The following is a 22414-nucleotide window of genomic DNA, read 5'->3' as shown; positions in this document are numbered from 1 at the left end:
TTGCTCTTTGAATGCTAAACCAACCTTATAAAAATTCCACTTGGTGATGGCATAAAAATTCTTTTTATATGCTCCTGGACTTAACTTTGTCAAAATCCTAAAGACTTTTGTGTCTATTTTCCTGAGGGATACTGGTCTGTGGGTTTCTTTTCTTAAAATATCTTTGCCTGACTTTTATATCAGGGTAAACTGGGCTCATAGCATAAGTTTGGAAGTGTTTCCTATCCTCTGTTTTCCAGTGCTTGTAAATAATTAGAATTACTTCTTTTTATTTTATTTTTTTATATATATGAAATTTATTGTCAAATTGGTTTCCATACAACACCCAGTGCTCATCCCAAAAGGTGCCCTCCTCAATACCCATCACCCACCCTCCCCTCCCTCCCACCCCCCATCAACCCTCAGTTTGTTCTCAGTTTTTAACAGTCTCTTACGCTTTGGCTGTCTCCCACTCTAACCTCTTTTTTTTTTTTTCCTTCCCCTCCCCCATGGGTTCCTGTTAAGTTTCTCAGGATCCACATAAGAGTGAAACCATATGGTATCTGTCTTTCTCTGCATGGCTTATTTCACTTAGCATCACACTCTCCAGTTCCATCCACGTTGCTACAAAGGGCCATATTTCATTTTTTCTCATTGCCACGTAGTACTCCATTGTGTATATAAACCACAATTTCTTTATCCATTCATCAGTTGATGGACATTTAGGCTCTTTCCACAATTTGGCTATTGTTGAGAGTGCTGCTATGAAGAATTACTTCTTTTTAAAATATTTCTTTTTAAAAATATTTGGTAGAATTCACCAACGAATCCATTTGGGCCTGGCTTCATCATTGTGGGAAGATTTAAAATTACTCATTCAATTTTTTACTTAATATTCTATTTACATTTTCTATTCCTTCTTGAGTTAGTTTAGGTAATTTGTGTCTTTTTAGAAATTTGTCTGCTTCACAGAAGTTGTCTGACTTGATACAAAGTAGTTCATAATATTTACTCATAATCCTTTATTTTTTTTTGTAGAGATGGTAGTAAAAATTGCCCCTTTTTTTCTGATTTTGAGAACTCCTGTCTTCTCTTTCTATTTCTTAATCAGTCTAGCTAGAGATTTATCAACTTTGTTGATCTTTTCCAAGAACAGATTTTTTGTTTCATTGATTTTCTCTATTATTTTTCAGTTTTCTACTTCATTGTTTTCTAACTCTTTGGATTTAATTAACTCCTTTATTTCTAGTTTCTTATGGTGTATGTTTAAGTAATCGATTGAGGATCTTTATTCTGTTACAATGTAGACATTTATAGCTATATATTTCCCTGTAATCACTGCTTTAGCTGCATCCCATAAATCTTTATCTGTTGACTTCAATTTCATTCAGCTGAAAATATTTAAAACATTTCCTTCTGGTGTTTTTGGTTGACAGTGGGTTATTAAGAAGTATTTTCTTTAATTTCCAAGTATTCGGTAATTCCTCAAATTTCTAATTTAATTGCATTGTAGTTAGAGAACACACTTTATATGATTTCATACCTTTTAAATTTATTGAAACTTGTTTTATGACCTAACATATGGTCTGTTCTGGAGAATGTTCCATGTGTGTTTGAAAAGAATGTCTATTCTGATGTCATTGGGTGGAACGTTTTATAAATACCAGTGAGGTAAAGTGTTCTTCACATTTTCTATATGCTTGGCTTCTTTTCTTTTCTTTTTTAATGTTTATTTATTACTGAGAGAGAAGACGGTGGGGGGGGGGAGAAAGAGAGGTGGGGAGGGACAGAGAAAGAGGGAGACACAGAATCCAAAGCAAGCTCCAGGCTCTGAGCTGTCAGCATACAGCTTGACGTGGGACTCGAAGTCACGAACAGTGAGATCATGACCTGAGCTGAAGTCAGACGCCAACCGACTGAGCCACCCAGGTGCCCTGCTTGCTGATTTTCTAATTGTTCTATCAATTATTCAGTGGGGTATTAAAATCCCCAACTGTCATTTTTGAACACCATTATCTCTTGCTGAGGTTATTGTGATAGCTTAGCACTCCCTTTCCACCCTCCCTATTTTATTTTTCTCCATAGGACTTATCATCATCTGACCTATTATATTTTACTTATTATATGCTAGAATGTATAATCCCCATGATGGGAGGGATTTTTGTCATTTTTCATCACTGCTGTATTTCTGGTACCTTTAACAGTGACTGACACATAGTCGTCACTCAAAATATAGTTGTCAGAAGAATAAAAACATTACAAAACAAATGACATCCCCTACTCTCTTGGATCAGTACAAAACTCCTCACCCCCACCATCTGGAGGAGATCTGAAATGGGTCAACACCAGTGGGAATACTGAGATAGATTCAAGGCAAAAGGTGGGAGACATAAGGGGTGCATATGCTTTTGGCCACAAGTAGAAGCTCTCCCTTTCCCTGCATGCCTTTCTTTTGGATTTATCCCTCCTTCCACGTTCTAGTCATAAAAGTGGCAGATGCTTGAGAACCAGGACTGCAGGTGGGTTTTGAGGACATGGGCTACTGTGCTTGATCTTGGTCGGGGCTATTTGGTTTCCTTCTCCAGGCAAAGGAACCCCACTGACATCACGTGGCCTTGGGTATCTCATTGGGGGTTAGTCCCAAGTGAAGAGGGCAAGGTAGGACTTAAACTTCCGAGTAATGAACAGAATGGTTTTCTCCTACATATATGCTTTTCCTTCCTGAACCTGAGAGAGGTAGGTGGCTGGTCTGAGATTGTGTTCAGGATCCCAGCCAGATATCATCCCACCTTAGCATGGTTGACACTGTCTACTCGGATGTACACCTGAGGTAGATCTGAACTTTTATGTTTATCTTGCTTTCAGAGGGCTACATTATAAAACAACATCAGGAGGGGAAAAAAAACATCATGTAATATTTATTGAGTGCTTGGCATATAATTTAAGATGTTTTATATGTATCTGGCACATTAGATACTTTACATATCTATAAGCTCAATCAGTGAAAAATAAAAGATTAATATTTTTTTCTTTTACTCATTGAAGTTAGGCCTAAGTTTTGTAAACTGTTTTTCTAGGATCTGTATAACCAACTGGAGCTCAGAGTAGAGGTCTGGGCTGGAAACACAAATTTGGGCACCATGAATAAATATATGATAGTTAAGGCTCTTGGAATAATAGATAATATGCCCTAGAGAATGGGAAGAGGAGAGTGCCTCGGGAAAAACTTTGAGAAATTTCACTTTTCAATTAAAAATTGAAAATGGCTGAGTAGAGGATGATGAGCCTGAAAAGAAAAAGAAGGAGCATCCAGGGAGGTAGGAAGAAAACTGGGAAGATACTACATACAGGAAAGTGTTTGTCAGCTTTCTGGAAACTTACCATTCTCATGACACACCTTGCTTTGGGGGAGTCTAACTCTTAGTAAAGTACCTTCATTGAAGTATAAGTTCTCATTAAATGGATGGTCTTGAAATTGTTCTTGACACCAGATAAATGGTTCAGCTAGAGATACCTAAAACACTGGAAGGATGAAGAGTTTTATGTTATTCAGATGCTGTGTTTTCATCAAAATTATTTTACTCCAATTCTTGGGTCCCCCTCTAAGTATGACATACCCTTTCCTGATGACCCTCCTATCAATCTATGACTTTTGGCATTCTAGTAGTAACCTGAATACTTGATATCAGTAAAGCACGACAAACAAGCATTGCACAAACAAAGTTGAATTATTAGAGCAGCATTCCCGGGAATCAAATTATTTCTCGTTTTTATGTTTAATGTTTGTGGCAGTAAATCCTCAATGAATTATTTAATTTCTTTTAATGTTTATTTATTTTTGAGAGAGAGAGAGAGAGAGACAGACAGACAGAATGTGAGTGGGGGAGGGGCAGAGGGAGACAGAGACACAGAATCCAAAGCAGGCTCCAGGCTCTGAGCTGTCAGCACAGAGCCTGACATGGGTCTCGAATCCACGAACCATGAGATCATGACCTGAGCCAAAGTTGGATGCTTAACCGACTAAGCCACCCAGGCGCCCCCAAATCCTCAATGAATTCTTATTTTCTTGCTTAAGACTCAGTAACGAATTTATTTGTAAGAGTACTATTCTATTTGTTTCATCCACTCAGTCATTCATTCATCAAAGATATATTAAGTGCCTACTATATGCCAGATGCTGGAAGTGTTAAGACACGCCAGGCATGGTTCTCCAGCTTTTGTGTGCATCAGAACCACCCGGCAAACTTGTTAAAAATACATAGGCCCCAATCCCACCCGTCATATCAGCAGGTCCCGGGTAGGTTCCAGGAGTTTCCACAAGCTCTCTGTGTGATTATGAAGCACAACCAAGTTTTAGGATTATTAGTCCATGTAAAAAAATTAAGTGAAAAACTTCAATGTAATAAAGTGTAAGAAGTGTCAAATAGAAGTATGTTCAGGGTAAAGTGTATATTAAATTTTATTGTATTCGTATCTTAGCATAACAGTAGGCTGTACATTCAGCAATATTATTACAATTTTCAACTATAATGGAATTTTGTGTCAGGGCTTTAAAGCCTTAGAAGTATGATTTTAGTTTCATGAATATTGGAGCAATTTTTAATGTCTTTGTGAATGATCATAAAGATAAGGGAATGCTCTAAACATACAAATATCATGATATTCGTGCTTATAACTTACTTTAGTAGGAATGAGGAAAGCATCTGGCAGTTCCTACTTAAACACTGGGGAGCTTAATAAATGGTCATTATGGGACTGGGCCTCTCATAAGTGTTCTTTCTTTTTCTTTTTTCCCTTTGTCTACTAGGCTCTTTTGCAGCCTGTTGATACAACAGATTCAAACAGCATTGCAGGAATATTCATTAGCAGTTTCTACTAAAACCCCAGCAATGATGTAATGTGCAAAACTCTGAGTCTTACATTAAAATAAGCTTTCTTTTAAAGAATAGTTGGTGTTTTCTTCTTAAAAGGAGGTACTCAGTCACCATGCCATTCATAAAGAAACTTAGACTTCTGTGAGACACAGATCAGCTCCACTTTTATTGTAGGGAAACTGAGATGTTCTTTGATTACAACAAGACTTACCAGGAAGAAATAAAGATTAGAAGCAACTATTTAACAAATCTAATTCAAACATTGAGTGGAAACAGCACACAGAATTAGAAAAACAAGTTCAATAGTTTCTTCAAAATGTTGCTTCAAAGGGTCACTTGGCTTCTTGAATTAGCTTCAGTAAGTGTGACACAGCACTCATCGAGCACCAACATTCCTGATCTTCTCTCCTTCCTGGGCACACAGCTGAGCTGCCCTTCCCAGCTTCCTTTGCCATCTATATGGTCCTGTGACTAAGTTCTACCCAATGGCATGTGAGTGGAAGTGACACAATTATACCCCTGTTCTAGGCTTGACCCATGAAAACACCCCACCGTGCTTCTCTGTGCACCTTGTCTGTTAGCTGGATAATGACACCCAGGCAGCCTTGAAAGCCACATGTTGAAAATTGTAGGGCCTCTGTTAGCCTGGGTTCTTGAATAAGTATATGGGGCAGAGAAATGCAACCTCTACTCTTCCCCACCTCTCCTCTTCCCCATCTCAATGCCAATGGGCTTTGTTTGAGAGAGAAAGAAACTTTCACCTTGTTAAGCCCCTGAAACGTTTGGGTTTGTTTGTAACTGCAGCTAACCTACTTTAACTAATACAGGATGTAAGGATATAGGCAAGTCTGTACCATGAGAACATGCACTGGCCTACTATTTCTGGAGCCAGAGCCCAAATATAGTCTCATAATTCTCCTACAGAGGTTGTTTTTACCACAACCTCTCACCAAGAAAATCCTCTAGAAAAGAATCCTCTGGCTCCAAAGGGCAGTACTTGGGCTGTCAGGAGTGTTCTAGTCCCGCAAGGACAATTCAGTTTGAATTGGGACACAGTCCTAGAAGCACACAGAGAAAAAAATACTGAGAAATTCTAACTCCAGAACTTGTCGTGAACAAAACTGGAATGAAGGAGACCGGAGCATAGCCACAACAGAGCCTGACATGCAGCAGAGACAGAATCAGAACACAGGCCCATCTTCTGGACCCCCTACTTTCATCCGCAACAGACTGGCATATGCTATCATTAAAATCTAAGAGAAAGTCCTCCTGGTTTTTAAATGCTTTACTGTGTGGAAAGTCAGATAGCAAATTTCACAGGGTTCAAAGTCCTAGTTCTTATCAGTTATGAAGAGATAGGTTTGCCCCTCCTTTTAAGATGATGACTGAGCCCTTTGTAAACATCTCCTCCCTTCCATGGAAGCCAGCCTCTCACACACCAGCACCTTACCCACTGAGTGATCACTTTCCACTAGGTAGCTATTTTTGGTATTGCCCATTCTGAATACAATCTCAGTGGATATAGAAAATATTGAAGCTTGACTTTATTTTTAATTTTGCCTTCATTCTTATCCAAAGTATTCCTCTGTTAAAAAGAGACAATAGGCCCAAAATGGAGTCACTTATGCTAAGCCCCAAATCACCAAACCAAGAATTACTACTTAACTTAATTATAATTTCAGCCTTTCCTTGGCATGGAACCTTAAACCAGTCAATCTAGAATTACCTGGTCAGCACTAGTAGGTTAATCTGCTTGATAGATCCTATCATCCCCTAACGAAAGGTGACCGTAAAGTAATTTTTTTTTTTAATTGGGTGAAATGGTAACCAAGCTGCAGATGATACTTCTAATTATTATTTTTGAACATTTGGCCATTTATAATTTTGAAAAACTTAGGGAAGTGCCCTTGTAGAGCACTGGTTTCAATCATTCCCCTTAAGAAGCTGTTTGATGAAGCACATTAACTTTCGCAACAGAAAGGAAAAAAAAGACAGGTGACTCTACCACTACCAATTTGCTTTGTGCTGGTATAACTTTCTTGTCCTCCTCCCTTCTGCCTGTAAAAGTATTTCATTTTGTACAGCCCCTTGGAGCTCCTTTTTATCTGCCAGATAGGATGCTGCCTGATTCATGAATCATTGAGTAAAGCCAATAAGATCTTTAAAATTTACTCATTTGAGTTTTGTTTTTTAACACCTCTAAGCCTTAAAACTCTTTGGCCATTTAGGTACCTCTCTCTCCTTCCTAGTCTGTTAAATAAAATAGCTGTCATCTGGGGTGCCTGGATGACTCAGTTGGTTAAGCGTCCAACTTCAGCTCAGGTCATGATCTCACAGTCTGTGAGTTCAAGCCCCATGTCGGGCTCCGTGCTGACAGCTCAGAGCCTGGAGCCTTAAAAAAAAATAGCTGCCATCCAAGCAGGAGTTATTCTGTACCAGGCATTGTACATGGCCTTTACATACATTGTTATTTATCTTCACACAAAATAGATATTATTATTATCCCATTGTGCAGATTAAACAAAAAAGGAGGCTCCAGAAGGTTAAGTAACTTGGCCAAGCTCATATAGCTACTAAGGAGCAGAACCAGGGTTCAAACCCAAGCACCCTGAGCCCCCAAACCTCCACTCTCAACCATCGTATACTGCTTCTACTTTCATTCAGCGATTTTTTGCTCATGAAAGACACCACTTGGAAGAGTAGTTGATCCTTCAGAAGGTCCAATAAACAAGTTCCAGTCCCTCAGAACTTTGCATGTGTACGTTTTTCTTCGTTCCAGCACTCGTGGTATGTGGGAACCTTGCACATCACGGTGCTGGTGTTCGCTCTCAGAGTTACCTCCCGTCTCTACATCTTAGCAGCTTTCTGGCATGGTGAGAGCCTGGGGCTGTTGCCACAATCATCCGGAAAAGAGGAGCTTCTTGGCTCTAGCATGTTCTTAACGCTCGGGGGAAGAGCTGTGGGGCCAATCTGTCACTGTGTCTATATTTAGCACCATCTGCCAGGAATATTTCAAGCTGCCTATTTTAGTACATGTCGTTTTGTGCAAATGCCACTGTCCCACCACTAGTTCGTGGGAAACCAAGGGCATTAAGTGGGTTTTCTGGTGTTTATGTTAAGTGTTGTGAGTTGGCCCCTTAGCCAACCTTCAGATGAGATAGGGGAGAGGATGGAGGCAGGATTTTCCCAGGGTGTCAGTCCCAGAGGCCTACACTTTTTAGTGGCTCAAAAGTTATGCAAGAGCGGCAACTCCAGAGGAGATGGTGGAAGTCCTGGCAGGGGAAAAGGAATATAAAAGGCCCAAGACTCTTGTCCAGCATCCCTGGGGCAACATGGGAGGCTTGCCCATTTCAGAGCTCCCCACATTGGCTCCATACATTGTTGTATAGACTCTTACAGCCTTAACCAACTCCCCATACAGCCTTATTGGTCTGTATCAGTGAAAGACAAGAGCTCCCATTGACTGAGCGTTTCCCAGTGCTGGCTTGGACACACACCATCCATTTTGTCCATATGACACCCCTATGAGGCGGTTCTATTCCTGCTTCCACTCTACAGCTACGGAAACTGAGGCTGAGAAAGGCTGAGGGACTTTTTGCAGCGTCGGAATTAGAACTCAGGCCCACCTAAATCCAGACCTCATGATTTTACCCATTATCATCAGACTGACCCATTCTATGTCCCCTACCCATACAGTCTCCCTGTTTTCTTCCCCCAGCGACAGACACTGTACTTTTTTGCATATATTTCTATCTCCAGCTTATTTTCCAGACTCAGTGCTTAACTGCATTTGAGGGGTTCTGACCACAAGTTTGTTATCCAACCCCACTGCAGATAAATACCCCTCCCAGATGGGGTCCAGCCAAGTGAGGTGATGGGGCTCTGGGATTTGCCCCTGCCCTTGAGTAAGTACTGGTAGGCAGAAGCAGTTGAGCACCCTTTTAGGAGGGGTTGCCCCTGCTGCAGAGGTGAGTTTGACTGGCTTTCATCTGATAAGGCTGCTGGAAAAGGAACTGCCACCAGGAAGCGGCATGGGGCTGGGCCTGAGAAGACGAACAATGGGGCGAAGTTCATTAATCCAGCTGTCCTAGGTGACTTATTAATCTTCAGAGTGGCTGAATCTAGGAAAATTGTGAATTGTGATAATAGGAAAATCTTGATATATATATATATGAGATATATATATCTCATATATATATATAATATATAATATAAAATATATATGAGATATATATCATGTATATAATATATATATGAGATATATATTTTTTTATAATATATATATATATATATTTTTTTTCTAAGCATAATTCCTGAAGATAAGCACATTTCACTAAATCACCCTAGGGTGAAGGTTAGAAGAGATGGCTACACTTTTGCTGTGGTTTGGTATGTTGGAAATAGTCTTTGGAAAGAAGAGGGACTGGCAAGTGTGAATGGCACAGAAGACAGATTAGAAATCAGATCTTCTAATAGACCATTTCATATCCCATCTGTTTCAGTTACTTATTCCTACAGAATAAGCATCCTTAAACTTACCGGCTTAAAACAAGAATGATCATTTTATTATTGTCCTCCATGGATTTTAGGGGTCTGACTGGCTTGTGGTTCTCACTGTGGTCTCTCCTACAGTTGTAGTCAGACAGTGGTTGGGGCTGGAGTCATCTCAAAGGCTTCCTCCTATGTCTGGAAGTTGGGACCTCAGGCTGTTATCTGGGACCTTAGCTCAGCTGTCAAGACATCTACACATGGCCTTTCCACATGGCTTGAGATTTTACACAGGATGGGGGCCGTGTTCCTGGAGGGAGAGGCCTAAGAATGAGGTAAACAAGGTAAACGCTGTCTCACCTTTATAACCAAGACTTGGAAGTCCCATGGTGTCCCATTATAGTCCCATAATAGTCACAGACCAGCCTAGATTCAAGAGGAGAGAACACGAACACACTCCTCAAAGAAGTATCAGCATCAGTTTGTAAGAGGGACGTGTGAACTGGGATATACATTATGGTGACTCTCTTTGAAATATACAATCTTCCATACCAATTGCATTGGACTAGGGGAAGAACATGGGTTTGGAAGAAATTGGGTGAGGTAGGGTGACTAGTATGGCAGTGGAGAACCAAGACTCCAAGAAATGCCTTCAGTCAACACATGTTGAATCTCATGAGGTACTCACCACAAGCCAGAAACCAGGGATACAGCAGTGAATAAGAGACAAGGGCCTGGCCTTCATGTAGGTTACAATCTGATAGGGAAACAATGACCAGATACTCAAATAAATACAGAAATGCCATGAGGAACTATAAAGTTGGAAAGGACATTGACAATATTGGAGACAGTGTCTAGTTCAGATAAAGTGCTTAGGGAAGACCTGTCTGAAGTGGGAACATTTGAACAGAGGCCTGAATGAACGGAGGGAAGGAGGGAGGGAGTGAAGCATGCAAGCATCTGAAGAAAGGGCAATCCGGGCTGAGGGAAGAGCAGGTATAAAGTCCCTGCAGAGGGATAAGCTTGGTGTGTTCATACAGGAAGCTGTAGCTAGATTGAGTTGGATTGAGTTGGAGAAGGGTAAGAAATGAGGTACATGAAGTTGCCAGTAGTTGTGCTTAATCTGAGGCAAAATCCATTTCAAAACATTTTTTTTTTTTTTTGCTGTTGATATTTGGTTTCCTAAGTGTTAGGATGGAAGGACAAATTCTCAACAGAAAGTATCCATCATTAATATGGGCTTCCTGTTTTCTAAATGTAAATGACCATTTTCCTTTGGGGACAGAGCTGACTGCATACAAACTTCGGAAAAATGTCTCTGACATGAATGTAGAAGCATCTGGCTACCCTCAGGGTACCTTCCCACCCCTTACTGCAGCCAATCTGGTCTTTGTCAGGGCATCTTTCTTTTCAGAGAGTAACTATGACAACGGAATGTGATGCTGTGGGTCTGCGGCCCTCTATTTGCACAAAATATGTGATGCTATCAGAACACAGAATTATGAATCAAGATAGCGTCAGCCTCTCCCTTTGTAGTGAACAAGTTATCTGCTATCTGATTCAATTAATGTTTTGTTACTGGTTTTGTTTTTACTATGACTCTCTCATAACAAGGTGAGTAGTATGTTCTATAATCTATAGCATCATTTCCTAAACTAACTTGATCAAGACCCCTGCATTAGTTTTCTATCGCTGCTGTAACAAATTACCAAAAATTTAACAGCGTAAACAACACAAGTGTATTATTATACAGTATGTAGATTGGAAGTCTGATGTGGGTCTCACCAGAATAAAATCAAGGTGTCAGTATGCCTGTGTTTCTTTCTTGAGGCTCAGTGAGAGGATTCATTCCCTTAGTCATTCTGATTCTTGGTAGAATTGAATTCCTTGTGGTTATAGGACCGCAGGTTTCCGTTTCCTTGCTGACTGAGGGCCATTCCCAGCTTCTGCTAGAGGCTTCCCGAATTCCTTGGCTCCTATGTCAAAACCCTCTTAAACTTTGAATCTCTCCCCCTTCTTCTTCTGTCTCATCTCTCTTGGACCACAGCCAAGGAAGATTTTCAACTTAAGGGCTCATGTGTTAGGTTGGGCCCACTTGGATAATCCAGGATAGCCTCCCCATCTCAAGGTCCGTACTCTTAGTCACATCAGCAAAGTTCCATTTGCCATGTAAGGCAACACAGTCACGGGTTCCAGGAATTAAGGTGTGGGCATCTTTAGGAGAGACATTATTCTACCTGCCATTCCCTAACCCCCAATAAACTAGAGCTTAATAGTTTGAGAAATACTGCTCTAGAGGTATCAAAAGGACCGACTTTTTGGCAGGAAAGACACTAATTCTTTGGGGGCAGTGACAACAGTCAAAGCCCTGGATGAGCAGGAGACCAGGTGCAGGCTGGATTCCTCCATGTGGTTGGGGATGGAGGTACAGAGGAATAAGGTTTCAGTGATGGATTTACTTTCTTGCCATACCAGCGTATGAATCAGGTAGGCTTTTGGATTGGGCTGGTCTGTCAAGATCTTCTGCCTCGTAATGCCTGAAGGGAGAGGGAGGGACAGTTACTGTACCAGGGGCTTTTCACAATCCCCTGATATAATGGTCACTCTAACTTGTGAAGGTGAATGCTGCATTGGAACCTATGTGTGATGGATTCATTTGCTGTCCCACCCACGTCCCTCTTACTGTGCTGGTGAACCCATCCTACAGCAGCCATGTGCTAACAGCTCACAGCTTCCCTTACAGCTAATGGGAGATGACTCAGCTGTGAGGTCAAGCCTCCCCAACACACACACCCACACATACCCACACACATACACGCGCGCACGCACACACACACACACACACCTTCCCAACCCACAGAAGTCTGGCCCTCTTGCCTTGTGGTGAGAAGATTTCTGTGATATCACTTATGCCTCAGAGTTTTCTATGGATCACGTCTGGCATTTTCTGAGACCACATCCTTGCTCTACTCTTTCCTTCACTTTTCTGCTTCCCTTTGTCACTTACAAGTTTTTCCTGAATAAATCAATAAATCACATGTCCCCAAAACTTTGCCTCAGGCTCTGCTTCCAAGGAACCCAACCGAAAATATGATAATGTTAATTTGTATCTGGGGACCCACAAAATGGAGGCCACTTCAGTGGACCTGCCCACATCACAAATCTGAACCTAAGTCAGCCTGCATTTATGGGAAGCACTTGTCAAGGAAACTTAACAAACACCAATCACAGTCCTCCAACTCAGCTTTAACTAGCTTACCTTACCCTAGAAAATAAGACCTGCTTGCCTTATCAGGAAATCCCCGACATCCTAGCCATTGTGTCCTGTTACACAATACCTCTACTAATGCTAACACTCGCTCTTGCCCAAAATCCCCTGGGAAGACTCATCCACTGCTGTGAGGCACTGCACTGTCCCAATCCATGTCTCCCTCACTCCAAAGTTCTTGCTTTTTGCAGGTTCCTGGCCTAGAATCAGATGGCACCAAGAAAAATCCTGGAGAAAATGACGCACCTCGTGCACGTCCCCTTCGAGGTATGTGGTTGAGCAAATAAAAGGAGGCTTGATTGTTTATCTGCAAAAGTGAGGGTGGGAATTCCATGCAGGATTCTAAAGACTTCATCTATGGAAAAGAATGAGAAACTGAGAATATAGCGCAAACGCAATGGTCCTCTCCAGTGCAAGTTCCCTGGGGGCAAGGACTGAGTCCCCGGAGCCTAGCACAGTAGCTGACACACGGCAAATCTGCTGCTTCCTCAATAAGTGACTAACGTGGAGACGAGCAATAGGAGGTAAGGTCTCTGTGAACCAGGATTAGCAGGGTAAGCAGGAGAAAGTTGGGGAAAGAGCGTCTGTTCTCAGTAACACGTGCTCCTTGGTGCCCTCCCAAACTCCTCTGTGATAACGCTTCCTGGAACCTGCTTGTGGTTCCCAGGAATCTGTGGACATAGTCCCTCACCTGGGAAAGGGGCACTTCTGGTCAACCCTTCCTCCACAGCCTGGAAAGAGCACCAGCAGCCTGCTCTTTTACCTGGCACGTGTCCTGCCTGTAAGAGACCTAGTGTAGCTTTAGGTTAGGCTTCATTTATGTTATTAGCATGCCATTTATTTATTTCTTTAATATGAAATTTATTGTCAAATTGGTTTCCATACAACACCCAGTGCTCATCCCAACAGGTGCCCTCCTCAATGCCCATCACCCACCCTCCCTTCCCTCCCACCCCCCATCAACCCTCAGTTTGTTCTTAGTTTTTAAGAGTCTCTTATGGTTTGGCTCTCTCCCTCTCTAACTTTTTTTCCCTTCCCCTCCCCCATGGGTTTCTGTTAAGTTTCTCAGGATCCACCTAAGAGTGAAAACATATGGTATCTGTCTTTCTCTGTGTGACTTAATTCACTTAGCGTAACACTCTCCAGTTCCATCCACGTTGCTACGAAGGGCCAGATTTCATTCTTTCTCATATTAACTTATACAATAAAACACCAAGAATTAACCCGTTTTACTTTAGTGCTTAGTAAGTACTAAAACAAATAGACCCTATATATGGTTTCCCTCTAGGCAGCAAAGCCCTGGAGAGTCGAAAATAAGTCTTCACCTTGGACTCCCCCATCGTGCCGGCCACATCGTAGATGCCCAAATACGTATTCATCTGAATGGTCTTGAACTCTTAGGTAGTCATGGCCCAGCCTGAGATCTTTCTCCAAGGATTATCTAGAATTAGAAAAAGAGACTTTGAGGCAGAGAGTGTTTCTGACAACACGCACACGCGTCACTGGCTAGCCTTGGGAAAGGAATGGGAAGCTTTGGCAACCTCCTTCAGAGGCTGGACCCCAAGCCCCACTAGTAATGTAGGTAAAAAGCATGTGACTCAGAAAGTAGCAAAATCATGGAGCAGCAGGCCAAGTTGAGAATCATTGAAGCAAGTGGTGTAAATGATGAAATTGAAAAGACAGAGACCTTTTTAGAAAAAGCCAGGGTATGCAGAAGTGACAGCGCTGAGAGCCAGGTTTGGGTGGAAATGACAAGACCTCCCCCAGTCCCCTTGCAGGAGGGCCTTGGTGAGTGGCTTTTATATGCCCTTTTAAGTTGCTGCAAGAGCCGCCTGCTGGATCAGCTAAGGCTGGAAGTTCCTGGTGATGGTTTGTAACACAATCAAGGTTCCCACATCCTCTCTGTAGAGGCTGCTCCTCCGGTCAGATAAAATGCACCCCGGGTGCTCCACAGTTCATTTGTTTATGTTTTCCTCCCTTTACTGCCCTTGTTCTTTTGCTCTTCCAGAATCGCCAGGTTCTTGCTCACCTCTCATTGAACAGGAAACTTTGTTTCCTCTCATAGTGTTTGCTGCTTCCTCTCTGTGCTGGTTTCCAGCCAGTGAGAAGCCCAACCCGTTATTGGTTTGTGGTGGGTGCTGGGGAGCAGACAGCTTGACTTGCCCCGTGTTCTCTCCTCACCCACTTGCCTGAGAGGAGTGTTTCGGACCGAGTTCCCAAATGTCTGCTAAACCGCAGGGTGTTTTCCGTGACTGACACCTTTCCAAGCTGGGACATCCTTCCCTATATCACTCAGTGTGGGTGGAGAGAGGAAAGGAGCTGCTATCTTAGACATGCCCCATCCATGCCGGGTACTGGTCTAGGTACCCAGTGGAATGGCTGGAATTCTCACAGCCACCTGGTGGACTCAGTGCGGTCCTGACTTTGCAAATCGGGGAGCTCAGATTTGCCCGAGACGCAGCTAGGGCGCTCAAGAGCAAGGGCTCAAGGCTAGGTCCCCGGCCCCAGCATCCACATCATTGAACACACCAGAGGGACTTTAGCTTCTCCGCCCACACCCCCCACCCCGCAGAAGGGAACTTGTTCTCCCCACTTCCCCTCTCCCCTAACTCCTGATTCATGAAGAAACTAATGAATTCATGATTTGTGAAGACTTTTGTCCTTGAGCTCTGCTCAGATAGGCTTTGTTTCAAAACACACAGTGTTCATTCATGCCAGATTCTCCAGGGCACTTCCAATTTCATACAATTTTACAATTCTTAATAAATTCATTTTGGTACATTTATGATAAGTATGATCTCATTTTATACCATCTTAAGGCATTCCATGTGCAGAAATTCAGAAACTAGGGAAAAAAATTTCTCGGATACCATGCCCTGACTTTTGAATCAGAAAATGCTTCTCTCTCTGATGCAGACACCAAGACTGCAACACGATCGTCTTTGCTCGTCTGTCGGCATTTTTTTTAGGGAGCAAGTTCTGTGTTCCAGACCCTGGAAATGCTGTTGTGCATCCCTCATTGCAGCCCAGCCCCAGGATATTCCAGCACCTTTTCCAAACAGATCCTTGACCAAGCAATCTCAGCCTCCCTCCCCACCCCGTACCGCCATACTGAGAATCAAGAGGGTTTTCTCAACCTTGCTGCAGATGGAACAGCTGTTCCTGCCCTGAGACTCCCTTCTCCAACTCCCACCCATGGACATGTGGGGCAAAGCCCCGAGTGGACAGGCTGATTGCTATCTCTGGGTGCCAAAAAGAAAGTCCTGCGTGCCCCTCCCCAGTTGCCTGCCTCCGGCTGACTCCACTCCCTCCCTATGGATGGGGCTCCACACATGTTGCCTCCAGCCTCTCTGAAGCCCACTCTTTCCAAACCATTGAGTCATTTCCTCTCAGGGACTTTCTCATTAAAACCTTCCTGTTTGCTTTTGCTCTGGAGCTCCACTCCGAGTTGCTGTTTCCTTCTCTGTCCCCACTGAGCTGTAATTAATGGCCCAGCACCTTCCAGCCCTCCCTCCCGCTGCAGTGTTCCTTCCCACTCTCTTCTCTTGGCTGGAATCTCTACACCTTGTACACATTTGTGCAAAGCCCCAGAGTTCCTAAAGCTGTGAGGAAAATGGGGGATACCGGTCTTGTCCTACAAAGTATTGCTTGAAGGATAAATTGGGAAGATGAGTGTCTACAAACAGGCACCAGGGAGCAAACCCTCTGACCAACAGCTTGTCCCAGATCTAACTGACACAGCAAACAGAGCGGTGGGGAATAATAACATTTGATTAATGCACTCTGAGCTGCACGACCCTGAGCAGCTGCTGAGTCCCCCGGAAGATGTCTGTGGTCTCTGTGAGGCCCCAGTTTGGAGTGTTGCAGGCACATCTGAGACCTGCTGACCCGGGGACAGTTTGCTGTGTGGTCAGCAGCACCAAGGCAGGACTGGATGGGGCAGAAGAGGCCAGAGGACATCGGGGCTTTCTGATTGAGTGATGGGGCGATGGGAAGAGAGTACAGAGAAAGAAAGGAAATGATCAGACTGAACATGGCACCTTTGTTCTTTCTTCAGGCTTATTTTTTCAGGGAGGCAATTCTCTGATCCGGGCACACAAGAACCGTTGTCTATTTCTCATTGCAGGTACAGCCCCAGATTATTCCAGCCCCTTCACCCAGTTTGTGGATCAAATGAAATGTCATGGGCTGTACTGAGAACAGTGCCCTTTTCGCCCTGTGGGTATTTGATAAATGTTCACTGAAGCAAGTCAAACTGAAGTTCAAAAAGTATACGTGACAGAAAGGATAGACCATAAACTCATCTACTGACCCCAAACCTTCCACTGTCTATTCACTCATCACAGCACCTATCGCTAAGAAAAACCCATGGGAGATACTCCTGGGGTGATGGGCCACCCCTCAAATCCCATCATGTGGGCAGCCTCCTGCTCCAATAATGTGCGAGGCCCACATGGTCTAGTGCCTCCTAATGTGGCTTTGCAGAACTTAAAAACCAGCACACTGTCCCTTAGAAAACCTGCTTTCCAAGTATACTTATCATTGTTAATCATCACCAGTTTGGTGACTTGAACAGAAGGTGAGAGTCGCCTGGTTTTGGTCCTGGCTCCTGAACGTTCACTCTGATTCAGAGGAAGCCAGCCTCAGTCCTGCACAGGGTCACCGGCCTCCTCTGTGCTCCACCCGGTTCCCTGCTCTGTGGCCTGGGCATCCTGTGCTATAAATGATCCTGCCTTCTCGAGTCTTAGGTTTTCAATTTCTCCATTCCCACTGGCCTTCTCCAATCTACCGACACGTTGCTTAACTCTTTGTTGCTCTGCCGGCTTCATAGAGCCTTCCCTTTACATCCTGCAGGAGGCGCCACTCTCGCTGGGTAAAGGAGCAGTGTTCCAGTGTTTCCTCTACCTGGAACACACCTGAGTGGCAACTTGTCGCTGCTCACCTCCTTGTGCAAAGATGGGCACCACGACTGACTTCTACTTGCTGTCTGTGTCCTTCCCCCACTACCAACTCCTTACAAGAACCACCTCTCGTTCCTTATCCCTCCACGTGCAAAAGTCTTTGTTGACTTCCTACCGTGAAGTCAGTGACCTTTTATTCTTCATCCTGCTTGCCCATCCTTAGCATTTGATACACCTGACTATCCTTTCCTCTGGAAACCTCCCCTTCCCTGGCCTTCCTGCTTCTTCTGTTCTTTCATGGCTCATCCTCAGTCTCTGACTAGCTCTCTTTCCTTGGTCTTCTCTCTGAAATCTTGATGTTTTTGAATGCTGTGGTCTTAGCCCTCTTATTCTGGATAGCCCCTTCCCTGAGCAATCTCATTTACTCCCATGGCTTAGGCTAAAACTTATATACTGATGACTTTCTTTCCTTTTTATTAAATTAAAAATCTCTTATCACTGGGGCACCTCAGTTGGTTGAGCATCTGACTCTTGGTTTTGGCTCAGGTCATGATCTCATGGTTCATGAGATCTAGCCCTGCGTTGGGCTCTGTGGTGACAGCATGGAGCATGCTTGGGATTCTCTCTCTCCCTCTCTCTCTGCCCTCCCCTGCTCTCGCTTGCTCTCTCTCAAATAAATAAATAAACTTTAACATATATATTTTTTTAAAGTATCTTATAATTGCAAAGCATCACATGTACTGGTAAACAAATAACAAATAAGAAAATAAAAACACTATTTCCACCAACTAGAGATTACCACTGGTAATCTTATTGTATACCCTTCCAGAATTTTTATGTATTCCTACATATCTTTTTCAAAATGAGAAAAATACTATTTTTTAAATTGTTACAGACTGTTTTGTAATTGCTTTCTTTCTAAGGTTAATAATCTGGAACTTTCCATGTCAATACCTCTAATCTCATACCTGGTCCACCTTTTATTTCCTCAGTCATCCCCCATATGTCCTCTCTAGCTGGTTTGTCCAGTTAGGGACCAATTCAGGCATGAATATACATGATTGTCATTACATGGATATTTCTTAAGCTCTTTTGCCATAGACAAAAGACATGATATCATGCTTGTTAAATGGATTTGGGCAATTATCTATAAAACATCCCATTTTCTCAATGTGACTAGTTCCTTTTCTGTGTTTCTCTAGAGCTTGTTTCTCTAACCCACTTAATTTTTCATAAAATGGAAGTCAAACGCAAAGTCATAATGAATTCAGGTTAAACCTTGTTATCTAGATTGTATCATAGGAGATGTGAAATTCATACTGTACTTTGTCGTAAGATAAGTATGTTCTGACCAACCCATTAGGGATCCTAGCATTTGAACTTAAGGCAAATGGCAATCTTACCCTTCCATTGTAGCACTAAGCTTTCACCCTTGTGACTGGAAGGCAAACTGGGTGGTGTTATTTTGGCAATACTATACAAATGTCTGGTGCCCCAGTAACCTTATGCCGAAAGCTTTTAACACCAGTTTATACCTGAGTCAATAACTCCACTAAGAGTTTAAAGTGATTATCAACTAGAGTTCTTCGTAGGATATGGATAACACATTTTAGCTAATTAAAGGTTAATTAAGAACATTTTTATGAAGAACCTATTTCCTGAGGTGTGGGCAGGACTACCAGTATTTACAGCCATAAATACTGACAATCATCATTCTGCTGGTTACAGGAGAACCAGCTTCGATGAGGTAAAGTGAAAAAGAATGAGTTCTGGAGTCAGAAAGACCAAAGTTCAAAATGTAGGCTATGCTTCTTACTGATTGTGTGAAATTAGACAAAGTCACCTGGCCTCTGAGCCTCAGTTTCTTCACCTGTAAAACAAGGAGAGTAATAGAATCTACCTCATAGGTTATTTTAAAGATTAAATGCTGAAATGTAATTAGCACAGTGTTGGCAAGAATATAACCTCAGGAGTTTTTTGTTATTAAGATCAGCGATCCTAGCTGCCTGTGGTAGGCAGGATCCCCCAGTGTGGTGCCCGTCTAATCCCCCTGAGTTCAGACCTCTGAATACAGTGAAATATCACCCCCATGGTTATGTTATATTAAATGGCAAAAAGGGAGCTTATCAGGGTGCAGGGAGAAAGCAGAGAGCATTCTCCACTGGTCACAGAGAAGTCGGAACAGTACATCCCAGCTGGCCTGGAAAAAATTAAAAACATCCATGTGGTGAACGGCCTATGTGGCAAGGAGAGCCACTGGCCTCTGGGAGCTGAGCATGATTCCCAGCTGACAGCTGGCAAGAAAATGGGGAACTCATTCCTACAGCCACAAGGAACTGAATTCTGCCAACACCTTGAATGAGCTCAGATGAGAGCTGCAGCCTGACCCTGACTGCAGCCTTGTGAGACCCTGAGCTGGGATCCCTTGAAGCTGTGCTTTGGATCCTGATCCACGAAACTGTAAGATAATAAATTCGCGTTGCTTTAATCTGCTTAGTTTGTGGCAACTTGTTCACGGCAATAGGAGACTAAAATCCCAGCTAGAGTTAATCACCGCTGCTTCTGCGGTTCTTGCTGTGCCCATTCCTGTGGCTAATGGCTGTCCTCTAAAGCAAGACTTGATTGCATAAATCATGACATTGCAAGAATGACGAGAGGTGTCATTCTTCAGTACAAACCCCTTAGAATGTAAATATTCTCTCTGGCTTCTACTGCTAATGGACTGGCGGTGGTCATGGGGAGGGATGGTTTATAGACCTTTGTGGCTTTAGAAAGGAACAAAAATATCATCAGGGCTGAGTCTTTCCTGGAAGACTCAACTCCTTATGCAAAAGCTCTTTTCTTCATGGGTTCCTGTTTGACACTGCAAGTCTCTACGAAGGGCTTAGGTGAATCTGAGGCCAAACTCATCCAAATGACCTGGTGAATAGCTTAAGTCCTCAGTGAGTTTACAGTATGTTGGGAAAAGCAGACATCATACAAGCCACACAAACTTACCGTTAGAAGTCGTATTGTGTGCCTTAAAGAAAAAAACATTGAATTATGAAGGCTTTCCTGAGGAAATAATCCTTGAGACGATATCAAAAGGATGAATAGGGGTTGACTGGGCAAAGGGATGATGATGATGATGATGATGATGATGATGATGGTGATGGTGATGAGCATTCCCTAAGGGTAGGAACAGCTCATGGAAATGTCCTGAGGCAGGAAGGGTCATGGCAATTTTAGGGAACCTTAGGACCGATGAGCTAGCAAGAAGAGTTGAGGGTGGAGAGGTAGGGAGGAGCAAATCTTTCAGGTCCTGTTAGGCAATGCTAAGGATATCTGTCTCAGTCCGGCTTTCTCTTTAAAAAGACCACTGTGGCTGTGATGGATTATATGGAGCAGGGACAGGTGCAGAAAAACTAGTTAGGAAGCAATTGTAGCAATCCAGACAGAAGGTCAGGGTGGCTGTGACTACGATCATGGCGGTGGAAGAGAACTTAGATAAAACAAATTTAATTCAGGGATTTTTAATTTTTCCAGCTTTTAAAAATTAAGAAAACATTTTCCAATCATCTCTATCATTCCATGGAGAAGTCACACTCATTCATTTACTTATTTGATTTACTTATTTCTGTATTGTGTTATTATGTGCCAGGCATAATTCTGGGCATGGGAATGGAGTAACGAATGAAAAAAGGGCAAAAATCCCTGCTTCCAAGGAGCTTTCGAGTAAGTTAGATAATAAGCAAGAAAAATAAGGAATACGTAAAATATATTTGATAGCAACAAGTGCTAAGGAGAAAGTTAAAGTTGAAAAGGGAGGGGCGCCTGGGTGGCTTAGTCGGTTAAGCGTCAGACTTCAGCTCAGATCGTGAACTCACGGCTTATGAGTTTGATCCCTGCGTTGGGCTGTGCTGACAGCTCAGAGCCTGGAGCCTGCTTTGGATTCTGTGTCTCCCTCTCTCTCTGCCCCTCCCCTGCTCACTCTCTCTCTCTCTGTCTCAAAAATAAATAAACATTAAAACAATGTTTTTAAGTTCAAAAGGGAGAAAAGGATGTGTTAGAAGATCATATTATATATGTCCAGACAAGATCTCACTAAGAAGGTGACGTTGGAGAGATGATCTGAAGGAGGTTAGGGGATCAAGGCATGCAGCTATTGGGGGTGGGGTGGGTCAGGGAAGAGGACTCTAGCCAGAGGGAACAGCAAGTACAAAGCCTCTGAGGTAGGAATGTGACTGCTGTTTTCCAGAGGGCAATTATGGCTGGAGAAGAATGGGCAGAGGAATGTATCAGTCATCTATCTCACAAGAATGGTGAGTAACAAACAACCTCAGAACCTCAGTGGCACACGATCATTTAGTTTTACTCATGAGTCTAAAGATCACTGGGGTGGTTCTGCTGAGATGAGCTGAGTTTGTCAAGGCTCACTCAATGCCTATGCAGTCAGCTACAAGTCAGCACAGTTTTGCTGATCTTGTCTGGGCTCCCTCACACATCTCAGTCTTAGATAAGACAACTGGATTGACTTAGCTCTGCTCCATATGTCTGTGTGCCTCGCATCTTCCAGTAGGTTGATGTTCTGTTCTTATGTCATAGCAGGAGTGTGGAGGGAGGAGGAGGAGGAGAGAAAGGAAAAAGAAAGTAAGAAGAGAGGAAAGAGAGAAAGAGGACAAGAGAAGGGGAGAGAGAGAGAGAGAGAGAGAGAGAGAGAGAGGAGATGGGGAGGGGGGAGAGTACACAGCGCACACAAAACCTCTTAAGGTCTGGGTTCAGAACTGAAACAATGGCACATTCTATTGACCAAAGAAATTCATGAGACCAGCTTAGTTTCCAGGGATGGAGAACAAATCCCACTTCTTTTGGGGGAGACTGTCGAAGTCACACTGCAAAGGGTGTGAGTATAGTGAGGGATGGAG

General features: G+C 43.0%; 1 protein-coding gene across 3 annotated transcripts in view; it reads left to right on the top strand.

Moving 5' to 3' along the window:
* The window catches only part of TSEN15 (tRNA splicing endonuclease subunit 15), a 185903-nt gene that overhangs the window by 72430 nt on the left and 91059 nt on the right, over positions 1-22414 (top strand). For all 3 annotated transcript variants that reach the window (XR_006591898.1, XR_006591897.1, XR_002739135.2), the window contains exons 6-7: positions 12801-12876; positions 21748-21811. The gene's annotated coding sequence lies outside the window, so the exon portion shown is untranslated. The remainder of the gene's footprint in view (positions 1-12800; positions 12877-21747; positions 21812-22414) is intronic.

Source organism: Felis catus, chromosome F1 (genome assembly GCF_018350175.1).
Source record: "Felis catus isolate Fca126 chromosome F1, F.catus_Fca126_mat1.0, whole genome shotgun sequence".
Taxonomy (NCBI): domain Eukaryota; kingdom Metazoa; phylum Chordata; class Mammalia; order Carnivora; family Felidae; genus Felis; species Felis catus.
This window is presented reverse-complemented; position numbering and strand designations above follow the sequence as displayed.